Below are 24,214 nucleotides of genomic sequence, written 5' to 3'. Positions count from 1 at the left end.
TTATCCAAACTGTATTTCAGAATGAGGGCTGAGTGTTGCCCACATATTCTCAGGTGTTGATTTTTCAGGTGACAGGAACATGTTTTCTGCAGGGAGAAAACTTGGGTACATGGATCAGGAGTAGTATGTGGTCCCCCCAGTTGGTATCCTGACCTAGACAGTCAGACTGTATATATAACATTGGAAGTTTACTTCCCAGTGTGCCTCACAGACTTAAGTGAATGAAAAAAAAGGTCTAAATCTTCAGACTAAAATATTTGGAGCTATGCTGTGTAATTTTGGACTGCCAAACCTGTACATACTTTGCCACATCTAAGAATCCATAGTCTCATGTTAGGCTCTCAGCCTCCGTAAACACTCAGTGCAAGAAGTAATCCCTTTAGTCTGCAAAAGTGAGTACACTGAATGAGAAGCTGTCTAGAGGTGCTGAGAAAGTATAAACTGAGTATTTTTCCTGCCCAAAGGAGTAAGGCTGCAGTATTCTCTCAAGATTCTCAGTCTGGATTTCTCTCCTAGAGTCAGGTACTTAAGCAAATACAACCTTTATCTTGTTTGGGAGATAAAAGAACAGGGAAAGATAGCTCTTTCTTGCAAATTAAACAGATCTGGCATTTGAAAACAGATCTGCATTTCACACAAGTGCCTTAACAGTAGGTTAATGGATGAACTAATGCACCTATGCAAGACATTAGGAAACAGTAATTTCTGGTGGTCTTTTATGTTTTAAGAATGCTTATTAGACCGGACATTATAGGCAAGATGCACAGGCTGTTGCCTCGTATGAGAGTCCTGACAAGCCTTGCTTATACTCCTAAGCATAACTTATACTAACTACAGGTAATTAGGCTCACATATGCCAGAATTTGAGGCAATGTCGTGCATGCCCATCCTACCCGTTGAAAGTTAGGTACTGTCTGGATGTTATCAGATAAAACTCTAAGGAGAGCATGTGAACAGCAAGGAATTGAGCAACTTGTGAATACCAAACTGGCTTAAAGTGCCACTTAGGCTGCTGAATTTGTTTGTGGAGGTAACTGTGCTTTGGAAATAATGCTTAAGATCCTAATCAATTAGAAATTTTAATTGCTTTTTAAAAATTCTCAATAAATAGATACAGGCTAGGCAACAGGTTCTGAAGCATAATGCAGTCAGATTCTGTCAGAACCAGGGCGGTCACACGTTTAGTCAGCGGCCTCACATCAACAATGTCTTGTCAATAGAAACCTGATAGGAATACTAACCTAGATCTCAATTAAGAAAATATTAGAAGTATCAAACCAGTCTTTTAGAAAAGACTCTTAATAAACCTATCAGGGCAAGAATGGTGCCATGTAATTGGAAAAGTAAGAAGTGTGTTTGAAGGAGAGCCCAAGGGAGTGCTATGGGTAACTGTTGCAGTATATGAGACATAGGAAACAAAATATAAGGTAGGATAAGCAAAGGCATGTGAGTAAAAAAAAAAAAAAAACCAAACCAAAAAAAACCCTTCGGTGTAGTAAAGGTAGATTTTGTTGGGGTAACTAGGTATTCTGATAAAATAATTTATTCGACAAAGGAAGTAGATTTAATTTGCACTTCATAAAATGGTTCGGTATAGTGCTATATGAGAAATTAAGTAGGATGCATAATGTAAAGAATTGCTAATGGGAGGTGGAAGTGGATTGTGTTGAAAGAAGGACTATTAAACTAGAAGTTGGCTACAGATACAGTCCACCCATTTCATGTATTTAGCATAGTCCTGTTTAGCATATAAATAAAAGTTGTTGGTAACCTTAAGTTTGAAGGAGAACAGGCCTATCATACAGGAAGAATATGTGGTTTGGATTGGAATAATAGAACTGTCAGAACATCTTGCATATGAAGGACAAGATTTTGCACTTTAACATTGCTACAAATCTTCTGCTCTGAACTATAAGGTCAGGAATTACAGAAGTAAAAATCTGGGAGTCAGAGCAGTATGAATCTACCCCCATGATGGGTCCTGAATCTACCCCCATGATGGGTCCTGAAAAATAAGTACAATCCTAAACTGCATGAAGTGAGTCATTTCTATCAAAGCAAGTGACAGATAGATCAGTATTGTTGTGATTATGTAAGATCTTGGTCATACTTGATTTGGACTATTTTTTATGTTGTCAAGGGGGATGAATTTAAATTAGAAGAGGTACCAGTGGGGTTCTGAAAATGAGCATAATGTGGAAAGTCTGTTTTATCAAGAAGAAAAAAATCATTTGGCTTCATCTAGAAAATGAAAAGATGCAATATAAGTGACCTTTGTGAGTATATCTGTAACTTTGGAGTAAGCAAGAAGAAAAAATACTTAAGTCAAAGAACAGTGATATAAATATATAAAATGGAAGTTAACTTGCCATGAAGGAAGGTTTCTAAACAATGGAAGAATTAATTTTCTCAGTGAAAGTAGCAGGGCAGAGCATTTTAGCAAGTTTTAATATGGAGGTGGATGATATTATGAAAAGGGTTATATCATGTCTACAGGTTATTGCACATGACTGCACCTGATCAAAATTCTAGAAGAATTGCATGTAGTTTCCTCAACATTCCAATACTTGGTTCTGCTAATCAATGCAGACAATTTAGCCATCAGGATAAATGAGTTTTCATTATCATTGTACAAAACACATTGTATACTGTGATATGATGTAGCTTTCTGTTTCAGAAAACAATTACCTTGACTGTAGCACAAAGTGCAACACTTACAACACATACTTTGGCCTTATGTATACATTCATATCTGTAAATGAGTTGTATATACAAATTCACATACATAGTGTTCATATGAAAATGCAAAGCTGCCTTTGACCATTTTTGTTCCCTGGGTTGTACATTTCAAACAGAAGTTTTGATTGCAAGTTATTCAATTTTTTGTTTGTTTTGAAAGTAACAATTTTTTCCCCAATGTTTCTAGGTCTTGGCATTGCCTCATATCAGAAAAACCTACCACTACCAATGAATGTGTGTACAGGAAAATGCATAAGTATTCAAGAAAATGAGATAAATTAAAATGTAAAAATTAATAAAGAATTACATGTGCAAAAATGTAGAACTGTACCACTTTTAAAAAAAATTGAGAAGGTGTATTTAATTGAGAAGCAGCATATGCATAATTTAAGAAAATGGTCAGTAAACATTTGATTTTAATTGTAAAGATGCAATTACTGATCTGTTCTGTGGTGACGGAATTCTACATGTCAGGAAGGGATTGAGGTTCTTTCCCATGCTTGGAGAATGACCTACTGTCAAGAGCAAAATATTTATATGATTGCATAAGGAATTAAGTTTAGTATAACAAGAACACACACGTTGGAAAACAGTTAACAGTATAATTGTAAGTAAAGTTTAGTGACTGGATGTGTGACAGTGGGAATTTTGTAGATGAAATTTAAGAAGAGCTGATTAAGTCAGATAATTGAGGAATAGGGCTAAAGCTGTTTCTGTCAGTGGCATTGCTGAATCACCATAATTTTAAAACTGCTGTCTCGTGCTTGGGTCTAATGACTATAGAAGTTGGATATGGACTTAAAAAAATTGTGTGTAATGATATATAACGTTTGAACATCAGTACTGTTTGTGGGAATTGATATGTTCAACAGAATTACTGGCAAGTAGGGGAGTATAAAGGAAAAAATGGTTGAGCGTTTGAATAGCTTTTGTTGGAAAAATATAAGTAATTGGTTTATTTTTACAACAGAGCTACCAGCTGAGGCTGCATGTGGTTGATACTTCCATCGTCTTCCCAGGAGAAAGCATATGTGGCAGTGTGGGGTTTATTAACTCAAGTGTATTTAATTTATATTTACACATACCTGCATGTGCACATATCCCTACCAAACTCTGAAATTTCTGTTCCATACAGTACAGCATAGGTAAATGGTTGTAAGAATTGTTTTTAAACAGGCAAGTGAAACATAATTTTTCATATTCCAATTCTGATAAATTACTGAAGCATTTAGTTGAAACTCTCCATTGAGAAATATGTCTGGTGTGAAGAGAGCCCAAATGGTTCAAATAATAAGTAATTAAAAAGATGTCATAATGGAAAATTTTCAAGTACTGTAACTGCCAAAAGCCCGATCAGTCTCCTATAACTTATGTAGCCAAATATACATGAGTATGTGCTCATTAGATTTCAGTTTTTGTTGTTTTAAATTGTGGAATGTGTTTCTGTGAATGTATCACAGAAGTGAGGCTGGAGGGTAAGAAGTGAAACCCGTTCAATTTTAGATGCTGTATTTTTTTCTGCCATGTAGTCTGACTTACAGGAGGCATTCCTCATTCATGCATCAGATGAAGTGAAAGAAGACTCAGTCAAATATGTAGATCACAAACAGCCATCTGTTATCCAAAAGGAGAGAGGAGTGTCACCGTAAGAGTAAAGTTAAAATGTTTTAAGATTAGATTAGAGATGGCAGAGCTCCATTAATTGCTTTGTCCGTCTCTGCCAGTACTGGTCCCAGTAATATATAAATGTATAAATTATGCTGCAATTTCAAATGCCTGCTGGTTTTTTTTAGTAGTACAATTACCTGTAGTTTAGAACTCAGTATATGGCTTCCTATATTGTCTAAATCGTTCCGTTCCTAATTAAGTATTTACATATAACCTTTTATCACCTCAAGTAATTATTTTTCCTTCTTGGGGTTTGTTCCTTTGAAATAATTTTCCAGAACAAAATGAATGTTAAGAAAAAAGCATTTTGAGCTTCTTACTTGCTTAGCTTGAGCAAGTAAGGTAACACTTGTTTAGGTTTGTAACATTTCCTTCTGAGTCTTTCAATTCCCAAAGAATTTCTGTTATTTTTATGTGAATTCCATCCAGTTTGCAGAGATCTTTCTCGTAATATGCCTAGAACTCATTGGTGAATTCCAGGCACAGTTGTAAAGAGCGTGGATGAAGAATTTGCAGTTTATGTCGAGACAGAGATTTTTACTTTGTTTCAGGCATCTGTATGACCTCCATGTGTAGGGCAGAATTAATTACATGAGGGTATTAACTTTTGGCCACCAAGAGGCTTGAAGGACTTTGTTGGCTGGCCACAAGTAAAATGTTCTGCAGTCTGCCCTACAGCTGTATGTGGAGAAACATACCTTCCTGCTTCAGGATACAGTGCTTCCAAGTGTGCAAGTCAAATCTAAATTAGTCTCTTTGTTTGGTACTCTGCTACAAATCTATTTGTAGTTTCTGCTTGCTTAGATCCTTTACAAATATTATGCCTTTTGGGTATTTCCATCCTATTGAATATATTCCAGAATCTGTTCCAGGATATTTCTCTCAGTCTTTTCCACAGCAGTAGCTTGCTGCTTCTTGTACTCAATTTCATTTTACTGTTTTCTGACTGCATTTTAACCGCACAAAGTTACTTTGAGGTATCTCAGTGTCCTCGAAGTTGTCCACATTGTGGCATCTCAGGGATTAATGAAGATGTAAAATAAAACAAGGGCTCACAACAGTTCCTGTGGCATTGCCCATACAGATAGATTGTTACCCTCGGATTCTTTTGTTTGCTGTCAGTTTTCAGAGTTTTATTTTGAGCCCTAAAATATTCAGTTTTCCTTAAGTGCCAGACTTTTTGCACAGTCCTTGTGTCTTTGTACCTCTCTTGCTCAGCATTGTAATCTATCCAACACATTCAGAGTGATTTTTGAGGTTTCATGAGAGTACCAAATGCATTCCTAAAATCAAGTTATGTAATATCTAAAGATTTCCTTTGGACTGTGTATTTTGTTCTGGCTTTTGGGCAAGGTATTGTTTGTTTTATTGTAAGCTAAGTATTGCCTAGTATTCTGTTGTCCTTTAAAGCTAACATTTTCAGGCTTGCTTGGCCTGAAATTAAGTTTAGAGTAGTTTAGAATTTCAAAGGTAGTGTCCTTAGCTAAAAACCTAATTTTATGGCTACTGAAACCAAGTTTCAAAAATACTCACTTCCTGCTAGCGGTGTTCTTTGCTCAGTACTCATGTTGAAGGAATGATACTATGTTACTATATATTGACATTTTATCATCATCATCATCATCTACAATTCTAGTACTATCTGCTAAAAGATGAAATTACTGAAAATGCAGGCCCCATCAGCACACAGATCTACCTTAACAATTTTGGAGTCTTGCAAATAAAATTAGTTTTCATACTAGTATATTGATCATTTTATATCTCAAAGCATGAGTTAGGTACAGTTGGAGATACAAACTTGGGAAGAAAGCGAATTTATAGAGTAGATCTGCTAATCTAATGGGATATGTTAATTGAAGTTAGGAAAGATTGAAAGGAAAGGCATTGTGATTCTGTTTCCAGATTCTTGGGAGGAAAAATGTGTGTGTGGCTTACAGATTCCTAGTCAAGTACAGAAATCTGATACATTCTTTGTGGAAGCTGTGCAGTTAAGTGACTGAGAGTGGATTCTGTTCTAATATGGTGTGTGTTTCCTGCTGTCTCTTGAGTAATCTTTGCAGCTGCTTTAGTTAGAAAATCAGTGATACTTGTTTTCATCCAAAAGCAGGAACTCAATGACTTGGCTAATAAGATTAAACAACACGGCCCCCAGAATCTGTAAAGTATTAAGTACTATGTGGTGGACCAGTCTCCCCACCCACTGCACCTCCACCTTCCTTTTCCCGTGCTACTTTTTAAGCCATTTTGTGAGGCTGTATTTTGCTTAGCTGTTTATCTGAGGACAAGACTTAAGCTTTTGACCTATTTCATTTTTTTTCCTGTAATAATTAAGCTGTGTGTTCACATTAGGACAATGCTTGTTCAAAGAAAATGATTGTGACTGAAAGTACTAGTATGCAGGGGGAAATAGGCAATTATTATTCTGTAAAAACAACTTTGAAAGGGTCTCAGGTTGTTTAGAGAGGGAAGAGAGCCTTCCAAGAAGGGTTCACATTTTCACACTCGGCTTTAAACACATCTTTTATTTTTAAAAGGAAACAAGAGAATCAGTCAGTAAATCAGATGTAGTTGTGAGCTTGTCTGCAAAACTATATCATTCTGAAATAAGGCATTAGGACTGGACACTTGAAACAAGAATTGACAGTGCCAAGACATCTTATGCTTTGAGAAAAATGGGTATATCTTGCATTAAACAATACCTTTCCTACATCCCCTGATTGTTTTTCTTCATTGTTGTGTAAAGCTAGCTGTTACGGTGGCTATTCTGGATAGATCCTCAGATACACATTGAAAATCACGCTGTATTTTTGTACTGTAGTGAATAAGCTTTTAAAATCACTGTCGGAGTTTTTTTTCCAATAATTATTTGTTTGAAAAGGAAATTGAATTTCCTATCAAAAAGTGTCTGCCTTTTCTTAGTCGTTGCAGAAAAAAATACGTATTTAAAGACCACATGTTCTAGCTGCAATTGTGTAATGTGTTTTGTGATAGATTTCACTACAGTAAGCTGAGTTTCTCTCTATTGCTCCAGTGCAAGATTACTAGTCAGGTCCCCAATTTCTTCTTTTCCTGACTGGCACAGAATTGCTTTTTGCCTGGAGTACTTTAGAAATTGCTTATTTTAAACAAGAGAAATCAACATCATCCATGTTTTTCAAGCTTATTCAGAGTAGCTTTATCTTTTATCATACTTTGAAAGTATTAGCATTTTAAATATTAAATAGTTCTGTTTAGAAGTAAATTTCACTCAGATAAAGAGTAAATACAGCAGTAGTTGCCAAAAGGGATAAAGTGCACTACCTGGAAACATGTCCTTTATTTCTTATGTTCTGACAGAAAAGGAGATGAATGAACATGTTAGAGGCACAACGTTTCTGCGAGTATTGTATTGTTGTTAGCATAATTTATTTCTATGTTCCTAATAAAACCAAAACTTTGAAAGCTTATTTTAATTTAATCATGTATCGAATGATAACACTGCTGCCTCAAAGATTTAACAAGTCGAAGTGATTTGGCGTGAACTGTACTGTGACAGTAGAATTCATAATTTCCTTATTGGCTTCTTTGTAACGTTCCTTACCATATATTACATCTATGCTGTGAAATAAAAAAGGGCTAGAGAGGCCGCTGTGCCCCTCTCCCTCCGAGTGCCGTCCCCGAGCAGCGTGGGAGCACTGTTCAGATGGTACTAGTTGCTGCAGCCCTGAACTGCCGCACAGCATGCCAGCAGCTCAGCGGCGTGGGTGATGAGCAGCCCTCTGTTCAAGCTTGTTCTTTGGTACCATTTTACTAAACAGTATAGGCAGAGCAGAAGTGTCTCAGATAAGGCTTTTTAAATGTGCCGATTTGCCAAACTCAGAACAAGACCTTCAGGGGTATTCGGTTCTACTGATTTCTTTCTTTTCTAAGTGCTTCAGAGACATTAATTGCTTTTTATAACATCCAAATAAATGGGTAATAAGGGCCCCTGCTTAAGAGTCCTTAGTCCCTGCACTCAGTACTGTGTACGCAAGCTATGTAATTACTGTTTAATGAAAAAACATAAGCAGGCCTAGGAGATTAAAGCTTCCTTACTCTATTTGGCCCGTAAGTCTTCCATTCCTCAGCACTGATTGGCAAAAACCCAAGCCGGAGGAAGAGACGCTTCACATGCAACCACCTGCTGGTAGGGGCACTCTCCTCAGAGACAGGAGAGGCTGGTTTGGTGTCCCTCAAGCAACGGAAAGCCTAGAATCCAATCTCCTATTGCCTCTTCAGCTGCTATTGAATAACAGTGTCCTAACCCCTCTGCTGCTACGTAAGAGTACGCAACAGAGGTATGTGTCCTAAAGGAGGGGGAAATATCCTTAACCGCTGCCAAGACTTAGTTCTAGGGAAGCTCTTAGGCAGCAGAAGTGAATTTGTGGCTGATGACTGACTTGAGTTTCACCAAGGAGAGAGACAGACTGAACAGCAATAAATGGCCTTCTGTAACCTGCTGTCTGAGCTATTGTAAGTATCTCTCTGCTTAAAGCGGTTAAGAACACAGAAGTTCTGGTGCATTTCTACTGCTAGGTACTGCTGTTGGAGGACTAAACTCTAGCTACATACATCCACCCATCTTCATTGGCCGGGTGGCATGCTACTTGGTGAGAGTAGCAGTGTTCTGTGCACCATTTGCCTGGGCATAAATGGCTACACAGAGGACAAAGTTCTAAAGAGTTAGGTCAGTAGGTTTTATATCTAATTAGGTCTGTAATCCTACAAACCACTTACGGTTTTGCGTTATTATATGTTCATTGTCTCTTAAATGGAACTATTCATTTGAAGTTATGGGTGTAATTGCATGCGGGATCGGATCTGGGCAATCACGTTTTAGCATATTTTGCTGATGTTACCCCTTGCCCAGTCAGGGTGAAGGGGTATCTGAAACTGTGTTTCTGCCTAATGGCTTGCGCTCCATTTCCATGCCTATCCAAACCAAGCACTTATACAAAGGCAGGTCAGAGAGAGTATTTTAACCATTGAGTTAAGAGAGTCATAAGGCATAGATTTTCAATGCGGAAGGTCATGAGGCTGCAGTTTCACTAGGTTGTGTGCTGCATTTGCATAGACAGATATTCAGACAGTTAATGGTAGTGCAGAATGCTTTAATGATTTTCATTTGCATCAAGCTGTTCTCACCTCTTAGGAACATAATGGATAAATAAAAGAGGCCTTTTGTTTGCTCTTCATGAAAGTTACCAGTGATTAAGTGGTGCTGAGGGAACAGATTCATGCTCTCATTTAAAAAAAAACCAAAACCAACAACAAAACTGCCCATCAAAGCTGACTTCAAAGTGACCTACTTCATTTTGATTTAAAATGGCACTTGGATAATTTGTTTTAATGTTATGCACATTTCCTAACTCAAAACACAGAACTGGTCACTTCTGACTGAAAATACAGAAATAGTTATTACACCAGACATAAAATACTCATAATTTGTTAGGGTACTCTTTGTAGTGTTGAATTACAAAGCTATATACACTTAGATCAGTATTTCTTCCAAATGGATTCAGCAGTCACTTTTATTGTTCAAAGTTATGCCCAGAATGTAGGCAAATTGATGCTTTTTTTTGCACTATATTATGGTGTTTCATAAGAAAATCCATGCCAGGGGTTTGCTAGTGAAAATCTTGCTGTGATTCCTTAAGGTGTTTCCTCTTAAGTTTTATTCTTGGGTATAGAGTCTCCCTGTGGAAGATTTCTGCAAACCTTCCTGGAACACTGCATACAGTCATAAAGGTATAGAAACTTCCACACTGTGTCTTGGCCCTTTGCAGCTCAGCATCAGCTTTTTAGGCTTCTGCTATGCATTGGGTCAAAAGCCCCTTCTTGAAAAGGACTCGAAGTTAGCGTAGTCTCTGGCTGTGTTAACATTTTTTTGGCATTTTTTGAAGGATTTCACATGCAGTTCAGTCGCTTTCAGTGTAATCTTGAAAAAAATCCAAGTGGCCTTGACAGCTCTTTGAGCATGAAGCTCTGCTCACAAATACCTTTGTTTTAGGATGATCATGCTTAAATTTTTGTTCCTAATTTATAGGCACACATGTCATGATTCCATCGCCCTGATTTAAGCATTAGCGCCTCGGTACCAGTATTTTTGATTATATTTTTCTAGATGGGTTTCAACTTCACACGTCACAGTTAGAAGGACAGCCAAGACATTCCATATCCCAAATACTCAAATTTCAGTAGTCTCCATTTAGGGTACAAGGGTACAATGTTCCTGATAGTAGCTAGGGTGAACAGGCTTTCAAGTACTTGGGTCCTTTGTTTTCATTTAATAACTTCCAGTCCTTTCAGTGTCTAACCTCCTGCCTTTGAGATAGTGATCTGGAGTACTTCTTGTGGCATTCAACTTCTTTCTCTCCAGCCTGTGTCATTTAAATCAAGATACAGACCTTGACTTCATATATTTGGAATATCTTCCATTTTCACAGAATTAATAGGATATTTGGGGAACACAGAATATGCAAATTCAGACCTGCTGAATACATAATTTTTATGGCCCTTCTGTTTTGTATTGGCTTTGTAATTTGTCCAGCGTTTGACTGAGGGCTAATTAAATTACTGAATTTACAATGGGAATATATTAGTCCATCCTTCCCTTCACTGATTTTAATTCTTTACTCCTCCAGTTAATTTTCTTTTAAATCTGCCTTTGTGTTCTTGGTGTGGCGTAAAAGGACTAGCCAACGACCTGAATACAGGGGCAGTTGAAGGAAATCTCTGTCTGCCGTCAGTCTCCCCAGCGCAGGAGGAGTGCTGGATATCCTTACATGTATAATAAAGATGGCTGAATTCAGTGATCGCTGCCTGACCAGCACAGCAATTCCATAGCATTTATGGCAGGCTGGAAGAGCAAGGTTTAGGACTACATCTAAGAAGAGGTCTGTGCATACAAGGATATGACTATCTTGGCTTAGGAAAAAAAGACCTATTCGATGATGTGTGTCTTTTCAATGTATAGTAAGACACAAAGTACCTCCAGATATGGAAATAAGATCCATTACTGACAAATGCATTTCAGTACAGGTAGATAAAAATATTTTACATATATTATCACTGTAGGGGTTTTTTACATTTTATGTGTTTACAGCCGCACAATGGCCTTGGTCGTCTTAATGTTGGGTTTTAGTCATGCACTTTTGTGCAACACATGGAAATATAACTTACTAAGTATATATGACTAAGGAGATATTCCAGAAACAGATCCTAGAAGTGGAGGTGAAGCATTGTAGCTGATTCTGACAGAATTACAGCAACTCCTTGCTGTAGTGGGAAAACTTTGTTCAAAACCAAAAATGTTCTTATGGTTTTAATTGAGTGGCAGAAAATTACTGCTGTGTGGTCATCCCTGCTAAGAGATTCTTTAAAACCAACATTTTCCATTTTTCCTTGTTTATTTCTTTTTTGGCTAGTAGTTGCCTCCATGGATTTGATTTATAAACTATGAATCTAGGGAGGATAAAATGTTTTCTGAAGAATTTGATCCAGATGTATATTACTGTTTCAATAAATATCTTTTAAGTATCTACGATGAAGAAGGGTTTTGGGGGGGTTTGGTTGTGATTTTTTTTTAGTATCTCGGTTAACTTAGAAGCAGCCAAATTCTTGCTGTGTAAAACTCCAGGAAAGTCAATAGTATTTCAGCAGGGATTCATGCGGCCCTTGGGTTTTGGACTGTATCGTATTGCAAGCTCCTAAAATAAGACTGCTTGGAAAGCTTCAGGCTTCCCATCTTTTTTTCTGGAAAAGTTATAAAACAGAACAGGCAAGCTTTTCACTGAGCTGCTGAGAATGCAGTTCTGGCTGTGCAATCAGGACTAAATAAGGAGCAAGATCTGCACTAAAAATAGAAACGGAGGCTGATCCAACTGCAGCATGAGTTATAATCCTTGCACAGCAAAGGGCTGGTAGGTTCAACTGAGGACACTCAGTTACAGAGAATCAAATAAACTTTATCCTGCTCCTAAAAAGCCGTCATACCCTAGCTGCTCTAACCAGATTTTTACCAGTCAGCAGAACTGTTAATCATTCCTGCAAATTATTTAACATGTTATTTCAGATTCAGATTTATTTTAAAAAAAACCCACATTTTATTAGAGAGAGGATTAAATTTGCCACATAGCAAGAGGGGAATGTGCGTTTGCTTTGTGTAACTGTTTGAAGAGAACATGGGGGGAAATGACACAGAGAGATTTACTGCACTTTCCTCACGGCTGGATAAATACATTCTTATCACTCCTTTGAGCGTTAAGATAACGTGCCTGCTGACATTACATGACTCCAAGTGGGCATGCTGAGCTGATCTGGCAGGTATCTGGCCAGGCCTGGTACCTTCTCACGGACTGTGCAGTTCAGAGTGTGTGATTCAAGGGAAGTTACTCTGCTTGTTCCAAGAACAACGTACAGAACAGTGTAGGTCATTCCTGCCACCTCCCCTCCCCCTTGTTAGTAAAATAATTCAGAATATGTTTATTTCTTATTTGTATATTTCCTTTCAACTACCACATGCTTCATAAACTTAACCCCAAACTTGCCCAGGGAGTTCAAATATATGCTTTGATACAGAATAGATTATTATTGCTTATTTATTGTTAGGAACATTTGACTATTAAATATTTGGATTACATGAGCACAGGCAGCTACAGCTGTGTTCCCATTGCTTTCTTTGCCTGTTCTTGTATCTCTTCAGGCAGTGGTACAGCAGGCATGAACACATTTTCTGCTACTGCAGTCTTAAAAATGAGAGATTCTGTAACAGGCATCAGTAATTTATCGTATAATTTCAAATTCTTTAAATATGATTATATATGAAAATTAACAAATTTAGTAGACACCAAATCAAACTCTTCTGCTACCTACCTAAATGTCAAAGGCATTTTTATTGATTTTTAGTTTTCAATGAGCTGCAGAATTTGTTACTGAAAATGCACGCTGTTCAGGTACCTCTTGCCTGTTAATCACAGGAGTAACTCAGTGAAATTGGAAGACAGTCAGTGGAGGAGAAACATCTGGGTCATTTGACACATGGGAAAGCTTAGACAGCAGTGGGAGTATGTGGAAGAAGACCAAAAGATGGAGATCATCAAACTTGCACAAGCCAAGAACAAGGCAAATAAAATACATAGTGTCAGTGAGTCACAAATCAGTTGTTTGGTTGCATTTTACTTCCTTCCCTCCCTCCCCACCATATAATGAACTACAGTATTCCCTGTTTCTAGACTCCTATCCCAGCACCCCTGTCTCCTCTCTTCCATCCCATACTGAGTGCTCAGCTTAGCCGAAGCTGCAAGCAGCTGCCTCACAGAAAAGCAAGCTGATCAGCACCATCTTGTTGATGGGATGGTAGCAGCCTCCTTCTCCAGCTAAGTTCAGAGGCTTTTTTTTTGTTCGTTTGTTTTTGGTTGGTTGGTTGGGGTTTTTTGTAGTTGTATTTTCATTACTCCTATTTGAAGATGTGTATTTTCTGGGGAGAAAAGGAGTGTGTGCAGTCCAGGGGGCATAGAGAAGGGATGGTGATCCATAACTGCTGCGAGTGCTGAACAGTGAAGTATGTGGATCATTGTGTTTTGGTCACATTCAAAACTTATACTGATTAATTATTTTATTTACTGACTTAAACTAAATCTTTATAAAGACTATATAGGGTCTTGCATTAGTTTAACTATGGGCTGTACACACCCAGTTTTTGTATACCATTAGCTATTTGGAACAAATAATTTGGTGTAATAAAAGCAACATAAGCCTGCACTGCAGATACAGTAATTTTAGTGAATTTATTAAAATAAGCTAAATACTTGTATGGGCTTAATGACTGCACTTCAAAAATTACACCCAATCCAACAAAGAATTGGTAAAATTATATTTGGAAAGAGAAAAATCATTTTAGTAACACATTTTAGTTAACCAAAGGTTGTACAAAGACAAAATGGCATTACTTGAACTCACAGTTTCAGCCTAAGTAGAGACTTACATGAATGTTACATCAGTTTACACTGAGTCTGGTTCTAGATAAGAAAACAGTGGTGGTGGACTATGCGGTGTAACTGAAATGTTAAGAGGTAACTTCAAAACTGAATATGAACAGATGTGCAATTCTACCTTAGCTGCCTTTTCATTACTAATTTTGAATGTAATGAAAATGTGGAATAATTCCGTGCGTCCTTACACATGCAGAATGAATGAACTCAATTCAAGAATTTTTTTCTTAAAGAGGATTTGTTTGTTTTTTGCCAGAGCCCTTTCAAAGTACAAGGGGAGGTCACAGCTGTTCTTCTTATTCATGTGTAGTCTAATAAAACAAACAACATATGTATGGGGCATGTGAGTTTAGCACTCAGAACATAGGGGTTTGTATATGACTTTAAACACTGTAAATAACAAATTTTGCTTGACCTTTATCCTACCACCCATCAACCTGATTTCTTAGTAAAGATTTGTGTTGGAATTGAGATTTTCATGTGTTACATTCTTCAGAAAAATAAAACTTCTCTTACCAAATGCAAAATAGCAAGGTCCACATTTACATTCTCAGCCTTAATTCCAATTGTCATAGGTCTTTTAGATTTACATAATTACTACATTTGCATAATCACTTAAGACCTTGATCTATACTCCAATGAAAGCAGACCTGAAACCTTGCTGAAAAGCGCACTTGCCCACATTCCATACTGCGAGCATACTGGACTGACCTCAGATATGGGCATACCTGTGGAGCGTGTTGGCATGTGGGTACCCAAGTGAGTTTGGTGGGTTAGTACACCAACATGCTAATGCTCACAAGCAGTCTGCTGGTGGTCTTTGCTGCCATAATGTATCTGGAGTGGATAGGGCTTGGGGAGGGGGGGTACAGATTATACGATGCTTACTTCTGGTCCAAGTGTAGGCATAGCTCTGGTGGTCTCGTTTACCTTTGGAGATGGAGGTTCCAAATACTAAGGATTAAAAAAACAAACCCAAAATACATCACTCAGTTTCTTACAAGTCAAGCAGGAAGATTAGCTGAATATTTTATTTCACAAATACAGATCAATTCATTGCTCTTTTATTTTTTTCTTCTTGTGGGAGACACTGAGCTACAGAAACCCATCAATTTGCACATTGTCACAAGGAAGTTTAGTTCTGAATCAGACATTGAATTTCCCTTTGACTTCCTCAAACCACATAACCCTTACCTCTCATTTTACTTTAAAAACACCATCAATTCAGGGGAATTATGCTTGATAGGCTGAAACAATAGAAAACAGACAAATATTTCAGTGCAGAATAGGTGGTTGCTATTCTGCTATATGATAGTATAAAGATGAATTTCCTGTAGGAGATGGGTAACTCACAGGATATAGGTTAGATCTTGACACCACACATGACAGAAGGTTATTGTCATCTGATAGTTTTTGGATGGGCTCTTTACAGTTAAGTCAGACCCTTAAACTGGTTTCCAGTGGACAAATACCTAAAACAGAAAAGCCGTGATCATTAGTGAACTTCTTATATGGTTTCATGTCAGTGGTGTGAGAATGTGGCATTACACTCTGTGCCAAGGAGAAATTAAATTATGGCACTTGCATAAAATCTTTTTTGTGTTGTGCTTAGTGTGCAAAACAGCTGGGTAAAAGATTTCAGCAAACACTCCTCTTCAGAACACAGACAGGAAATCAAAAACATTTGAAGGCGTCTTCTCAAAATAGAGTTGTCCTGAATGGACATCTTCACCACACAAGCCATTTCCTGTTATATTTACCTGCCAGTCCTTCTGATTCCCAGATTACTTGGCAAAATCAAGTAAGACTCAGCAAAAATAACCTTTTTAATCTCCCCTGGCCAAAAAATTCCTAGTTTCCAGATATCCTGAATAGAGTATCTGCAGAACTCGGGGACTTCCAGCAGCTGGAGCCACCGAACGCAGGAATGGTGTGATACCTGTACTTGTGAATTGTCCCCTTTCTTAGCCTCCATTGTGGATGGCTGTTAAGAATAGAAAGTGCTGCTTTTTTTTTTTTTTTTTTTTTTTTTTGCAAAGACAAAACTTAGTCTTGATCAATGGTAAGAAAACCTGAGGCAAATTTAATTGGCAAAGGAAATGAGATTTTCCTCCTAGAGCTATGAAATACCTTGAGTACATTTGAGGAATTGCTACCTGACATTTTAAACTATCTTCTGGCTTTAGAGCAGTGGCCAATCCTGAAAGGCTGAAAAAAGTTGAACTTGCAGCAGCCTGTATTCTGTTGCTTCTCCCACCTCACTGAACTGTGGTTCTTGAAGGGTCCAGCCAAGGTAAATATGCTAGTTTTCCCACTCAGACTGGAACTTTTGTCTGGACCCATCAGCTCCCAGGAGTCCCAATCCTTGAGAAAAATGTTATGCCCTTGATGACTTTTGTCAGCTAGGATGACCTCCCGGAGGCCATCACTTCAGTGACAGGAGTGAGGGAGAAGTGCAGCTGATCCCTGTCCTCTAAATGCCACTTAACGGCATCCTCCAATTTTTGCCAGTGATGGTTATGGAGCTCTACCTGAACTAGAAAATTGATCTTCCTGTATTCTTCCCTTAAAACACATGTTTCTGGAGACAGTCATCGCTCCACACTTGGGATTTAACTTGGGATTTAACAGGTACCCTGGTAACTACCAAAAATGAAGTATTTTAAGATACTCACTTGACTTTTCCTATCTAGTTATATTCCAGACTGCAAGACTGTTTTAAGATTGTTACAGCAATTCCAAGTAAACCGTTAGATCATACTCTGTCAGCGCAGCATCTGTGCTGGCAATTTCACCAAGAAAATTAGTTATCTTAGACATCTACAGAGCAGCAACCTGAAGATCTGTCTTCCCAATTCAACAGATGTTATGTAGAGGATATTAACAACTCTTGATGAGATACGACAAAAGGTGGGGTTCCAGCTGCAACCTCCCAAGAATCTGAGTCTGCTGTGGGAGGAACTAATGTTTGCAATTGAGTACACTGTGGTGGAGATATGGATTTATATTGCATACAGATAACTGCTAGGAGAAGAACAGAAAATGAGTTACCTATCAGTAACTGATCAGTGTGAGATGTGTGCATATCCCACACAGCCCCCATTCTCTTTTCGTTATGCCCCTGCGTATGCCACTTGGGGTTCTAATACACATAAGGTGTGCTGAGTGTGCTGTTGCCCAAATTAAAATCTCAAGGCATCTCAAGGCTTACGTGTGCTGTCTAAATATATCAGCCCTCACAGTCCCATAAGCAAATGTGCAACTCCAGCAGATGTGCGTGTATACCTCTCAACAAACTCCTGGTGCTATATCATATGTAACTTTTCATTCAGTTGGAGGCATGAAAAGCTTTCCTGCACGTTCTTTGTGTGGTGAAAGTAGCAATATCTGGTAGCATAAGCATGTTCAATCATAGAAAGGATAAAGCGATTTTAAAACCCACACACAGAGCGACAGTAAGAGCACCTGAACAAAACATATTTGGAATAGTGTAAGTTACTCCTTTTAACATACTATCCTTAAACTCCACATTTGAAAACTTACTAATGAAATGTGACATTGATAAATAGCTTGTTTTAAAGCTCTATCTGCGGTTCTGCTGTCACGTGCAATATTTAAGAACCCAAGCAAAATTACCAACAAACATCACCAGGCAAACAATTATACAAGACGACAGTAAGCCTTCATCCCTAAAAGCAAAAATAAGAACCAATCTACAATGAAACAAAAATTGGCAAGGACAATCACATTTGCTCTCGAAGAATACTGTACATTTCTAAATTACAGCCAAGCAAAACAGAGGTAGACATCTGTCTACAATCTGCATAGTTGCAGGATGTCTCTTCTGCCAATTCATCCTTTAAATAATGAGCATTTCTGTGCAATCATACTGTTGTCATACCTTATATACAGTGGCTTGCACTTTTCAATGTCTCAGATAACAACAGTAAACAAAACCGGGAACTAGATGGTACAAAGCCTGATAGGAAAATAAGGATTCAGGAGACTATACAAAAAGGTAGAAAAGACTGGGGAAACGAGAGCAGAGCGGAAGGGGAGCAAGACAATAAGCTCTGAGGAAAGAGTCAATGCCAGTAAATGTAATATCCTACTCTCAAGAAAAAAAATGAGTAAGCACAGATGGAAACAGGAGGGCGTGTTCATCCAAACCCATTACAGGAAAGCAAGGCAATTGTTCCTTTTTCATCCTTCACCATGTTTTAATACTACTTCTGTCTAGAGTCATGCGTTGTGACTGTTGAGGGAGAGGTGTACCTAGAATTGAAACAGGATCCTAAAAGCAAGCATATGCCATAGAAAGAGTCATAAACCACAGAGGTAGGAAAAAAATGATGGTGGTCATTTTTAGAGAATTCACAGGCCTTCTGAAAGCCAGGGATCAAATTCAGAATTGATTCCCCAATGTAGTTAAGCTACAACTGTTACCAGCAGGTTTGTTTTCTTGTGAGTCAAACTCCGGTCTTACCTTTGCCCTTTTGTTTCAGTGGAAGACCAGCATGTGCATATGAACACAGAATTATTTTATTTTCTGTAGTGATCGAACCCAAATGTTATTTTACCTTTGCCAGCTTTGTGTAGGGTGATGTGCCATCTTGCATATTTATTTTCCTGGAGTGATTCCCAGAAGTATGCTATGCTTTTTCTTGCTCATGTCTCACTAGCTTTATTTATGAGTTGTGTACACCAGGTTTTCAGTCCCTGGGGACAGGCCTACACAGGAAATCTGTGGACAATATTTAATACATACAAGTATGAGACTAGTAAAAAAGCAGCTACTGAATGGTATTCCAAATTGGTCTAATTCAAAGTTTCAGACTAGAGCGTGGATAGGTTAGCGTCCATGGTTTAAACCACAAACACCTTTATCTGTTTTGTCATATAGAAGGAAGAGACGCAGTAAAGGTTAGTAAGTTGGAAAGATATTATATTACTTAATGCTTAGTGATGCTCTTTGGCCGCTAATTATTTAAATATTGAAGTTTCGCAATAGACCTTTGTAGTAGGATTATGTGGTGCTAGATGAGTGAAAAATGAAGTACTGTAGTCTGATTTTCTGTTTGGAATTCCTAGCTTCAGCCTGCCTCATGTTTTCAAGTCTCCTTTAGTTCTTGGGGAATTCGAGGGGTTCAGTTTCTTAAAACGGGGCACACAGAGCTTGGGACACGCATATTTAACTTAAAAACCATACTGGCTGTTTTCCTTTTTAGTTGCTTCCTAGAATTAAATTATTTTTACCTGAATTGCTTTAATTGGGAGGTGGGGGAGAAAAATCCTTTCATGTCCAGCATTCATATCTAATGCAAAATACCAAACTTGCAAGTAGAATTGAAAGGAATGCTGTGGGGGAGTAAACTCGGTTCAAAATACCAAGGATTTAGGACAATAAGCCAACATTTTCAGGGGTCTTCCCTGTCAAGTGGAAACAGAAGAATTCAAAGAGCAAATTTTCACTTGGTTTACAGCATTAAAATTCCATTGTTCTTTGATGACTGAATCTAATAGCAGTATTGTTGTTATTGATTCTTACTGATTGCATAGAAAGTATGTTTTAAAGATACCTTTTTTCTCACTATTAGATGGATGAATTCCCTTTGGCTGTGAAATAAATCAAGATAAGGCTCTCTTTCTCACATGCCATCACAACTGATGAGAGCTGATTGGTATTATATTATGCCTTCGATTATACCTCTACAGTCCCATTAACTGAAAAATAACATGACCTGGGGAAACGTAATGGCTAGTTATGATGCACAGGAGAGCTGATATACAAAGCTTGATGATGTACATTTTACACTGTAGTGGTATTTGCGAGTTGGCCACTTGAAAAAAACACAGTTTTTACCATCCCCTAGGACTTGTGTGAGGTGCCATAACTGCTGGGCCATGCCTCAAAGCAGAACTGATGGATGAGTATTCTGATGGATCAAGGGAGCAAGGCATCCCCCTCACCTCTCTGATGCTCTGATTCGTTTGACAAGCCAGTTTGATATTCATGGATGTGTTTTTCATCTGGCAAATGTTTCATCCCTAGGTCTCTTTGTAACAGCTGTACTGGGTGTGATGAGTCTGTCATCCCGTGTAGCATGTTAGTACGTTGGTAGTGCACTTCAAGAATGCTCCTAGGCTTGCCTCTGGGCCAGCTCTAGTGTCCGTGCAAACTGTAAGCACAGGATCTCACTTGCAAGGTTGTCTGCGTATCTGTGCATGTCTGGTGGTTTAATGGGCTGGCAGTCGGTGAGGTGGCAGGTGATGTGGGGCTGCTCGTGTGCGTAAGAATCAGAGAGAGTAGGAAGCACAGTAAGATGCCAGCCATAACCAAGATCGTTCTCCAAAGTGCTGTGCAAAAGCAGCCCTGCAGCCGTACAGGCTTTCTAATGAAGATTCACAAGTGATTGCACTTTGTCTGTGCCAGGCTGGGTGCTCTTGCTTTGCGTGTGCTGGCTGCCAAGCAGGAGGGAAATGCAAGGGCTGTAAGTGTGGTGGAAGAATTTGCACTGCCAGTTCGGTTCCACTGCACGCCACTGACAGATGTCAGACCTACTGGTGATGTGCAGGACAGACTGCTGAGGTGACATGCCATTTACCACCCTTTACCTTCTTGTTTCTCCTAACAGCTGAGCTCCCAAAGCAATTCCCTTTCAGGTGATTCACCCAAAAGAGCGGATTACTCAGTGGGATGATAGGGAGCGAGGTAGCCTGAGGACAGGCATTGCCAGTGGCTGGCTTTGCAGCTTCTGCCATCTACCACTTTGTCAAGTCTGTGATCTGGACTGGGGGAAACCCCGTCAGTAAGTAGCTTAAAGGAGGGGCATCATTCATGTTGTCGACACCCCTTTGCTGAATTAAGGGTCCCAGGTAAAACCGGTTACCTCACTTGGAACCCAGCACTTGCGTATCCCGGCACGCTCGCTGACAGCAGTACCGAGCCCAGCTGAAATGGTTGCTGCCTCTGCGCTGGCACTGCAAAGTGCCAGCAGAGCTCCTAACCCTCTTCTGTGTGGCAGAGCCTCTACAGATATTTTGATTGGGTATTGGACCAGAGCAACATGTGTGTCCTGGTGTAGACAGCTGTTGCCCATAGTAGCAGGAGCACGTGGGCATTACTAGTCAAGGAGCAGAGGCTGTTGGGGTCTTTCCTTCATCTCAGTCCCAGGACCTGAAAAAGACTTCCTTAAAGGCACTCCATCCAGCACACATGCTGCAGCTGACGCTTGAGTCAGAGATACAGCACTGGCCTTGGAAAAATAGCGCCATAATTTATGCTGACGGACAGGGCAGGAACAAGTACGCACATCCCATGCTTCATGCCTAAACCAGGATGCCTTTTGCAGAAGCACTGTGGCTTGTTGTGTGGAGACAGCCTGGGGAAGTGGGATAAAGAAGAGAGGCTGTGCTGCTGAGGAGAAACAATGAGCTGCTGACTGGGTGAGGAGGGAGCATAGCAGATGCTGATACCTTACTCCGGTCGTTGGTCCTACAGGTGTTGGCCAAAACCGCAAGGGATGCTCTTGGGCGTGACCTGCTGTTTGACCTCTCTCACTTGCCATTGAAATGAGGTTCACACTGTGGTGATTCAGGTTGGCTCAGATTTACATTTTTTAAACAAATCAAACTACCGTATGTTACTTGTAAGTTTATGCTCAGGTTTTGTTTGATGAGGGCGTTTGGGCTTTTATTATTTTGTTTTCTTTAATAAGAAAGATATCACTCAGAGGCATGACTAGACTTGCTTGCTACATTTAGCTGTAATCTGCCTGGTGAGTTGTAGGAGGAAAATTGCACTAGTTTGAACTGGATTTAGTAGCAGGGATATTTTAATTTGGGGCAGCAGAGAGAAAATTGTATAACACTGTTGTGCTGTAGTAGGAGAAGAAGCCAGTGAATTGCATGATTTTTCCATCTTTGTAATCAGTTTGTTATGCAGAAAGCAGTGCCGTGGGATTCAGCATTTTATCTGCTGGGTTTCCCCTGGCAGCATCTGAAGAAGTTCATTATAAGTGTTTATCACATGATCCACTTAATCAAACCACTGAAACTCGGAGAATAAGTCATTCTAACAAGACCCTTCAGAGCTGCCTTATAAGCTGCTTACTGATACACTCTTCCTTGGTGAGTGTACAATGAGCTTCCTTGTATCCCGGTCTATGATACAGGAAGTTCATTATCCCCAGTCCAAATTCAGATGGAGAGAAAGGAAGCAGGGCTTACAAAGAAGCGACAGATAATTTGCAAAGGATTTTAGTTAGCCACTCAAATCCCAGATAGAGTCAGACTGTAAGCTCTTCATAACAACAGCCTTCTGGTTTCCAGCATTAGGCACAGAGCAGCTATCTATGTAGCTGGCTCTAATGTTGTAAAATACAGATGACACATGAGAAATTATTTGCTTCTTTTGATTAGTGGTTAGCTAATGGAAGCATGTGAGAAAAAAGAGAAAGCAGAACCGAAACCGTGCTTTTAGCTGGGTAATAGCACATATACTGCATAACAGCAGCAAAGCTGATATCTGGGCTGATGCAAAATGCCTTGAAAGCCTGCTAAATCCCAGCGTGCGCTAGGGTCTGAGATACCGAGACTTGTCTGACAAGCCAGGAGCTCAGAGACGTCCTGTCTGCAGCCTGTGTTTGCGCACTGTATGTCTGGTAGGATGAAATGCATTTCCTTGTGATGTACCTAGGAAATGTTCTGGTTGTAGGGAGCAGGTGAGTCAAGGGCTCCTCTGCCTCCTTGAAGGCGTTCATTTTACCGAGCTCTGTCACAAGCGACATGACACCAGATTTTCTGCACTCACTGGATTTTCTCACTGTTGCTATTTCACAGACAGTGTCTCCTAAAAGCTTGGCTTCACGCTGTCTGCTAAAGACCAGTTTGGGTACCACCACGGATGTAGGCTTGGACCAACCTTAATGTAGAAATGTCTTGGGTAATTTTCCCAAGCACCACCCTGTTTCCATACGGTAGCGCTGCTTAGCTATACCTCTTCTTTCACCTTCCAACCTCACGGGAAGGCAGAACAGGGTTACGTCAGACCAAATGCTGATTTTGTGTAGGGACACACAGGATGAGTCTGATGTGGGTCTCCAGATGAACCTTTTTTGTACTGGCAACTGCCATTGGGACAAGGAGCATTGGGCAGTTCGAGACAAGCTGCTCTGTAAGACATTGAAACCAGGGAAGTGTGCAAGACTGAAAAATATGGGCAACAGGAAAAAAACCCCACCAGGCTGGTTTGATGGGGATGATGCTTTTTCCCTAGTGTAGCTCCAGTGAAGCAGGTCACAAAATTCGCTCTGTTGTCCAGGGACCGCTTTGAGAGAAGGCTGAAACCTGGCTTTCCAGTGCTGAAGTCCATCCAGCCCAGAGCTTTAAAAGATGTTAATTACTCCTGGGAGTAATTAACTCCGGCCTGGAGTGAGCAAGGAGTCTGGACTGCGTCAATCAACAGATGTGAGGATTTGAAATAGGCAATTTTCATTCGTTGTGTTAGAAGAAACCTCTTTGTTTCCCATGTACTTCTGTACCTGGCTGACTTGCCTTGATGCAGCTGTCGGTCTCTTGACTGCTGATACACCGATACACCAAGTTGGCATCGGTATGCCTGCGTCCTCAGGAGGGGCTGTGCTGCTGTAGTAGGTTGGTGTGCAGCTAATAAAACAGGACACAAAAGCCTGGATGAAAATACTGTTTTGCTGTCTTTTCCCTCTTCATTTTAAAGTAGTAAATGCTAAATTATTTTACCTCTTTTTAAAATAAAGCATGAAGCAAAAAAAGATGAA

The 24,214-nt window shown here is 39.4% G+C and overlaps 1 long non-coding RNA gene across 1 annotated transcript; it reads left to right on the top strand.

Moving 5' to 3' along the window:
* The first annotated feature begins 1,467 nt into the window (after positions 1-1,467).
* LOC129736427 (uncharacterized) lies at positions 1,468-24,214 on the top strand. The gene is made up of 2 exons (XR_008733020.1): positions 1,468-22,015; positions 23,259-24,214. It is a non-coding gene; the product is annotated as an uncharacterized LOC129736427 (long non-coding RNA).

This window comes from Falco cherrug, chromosome 6, assembly GCF_023634085.1.
Source record: "Falco cherrug isolate bFalChe1 chromosome 6, bFalChe1.pri, whole genome shotgun sequence".
NCBI lineage: Eukaryota > Metazoa > Chordata > Aves > Falconiformes > Falconidae > Falco > Falco cherrug.
Note: the sequence above shows the minus strand (reverse complement) of the source record. Positions and strands in the feature narration are given on the sequence as shown.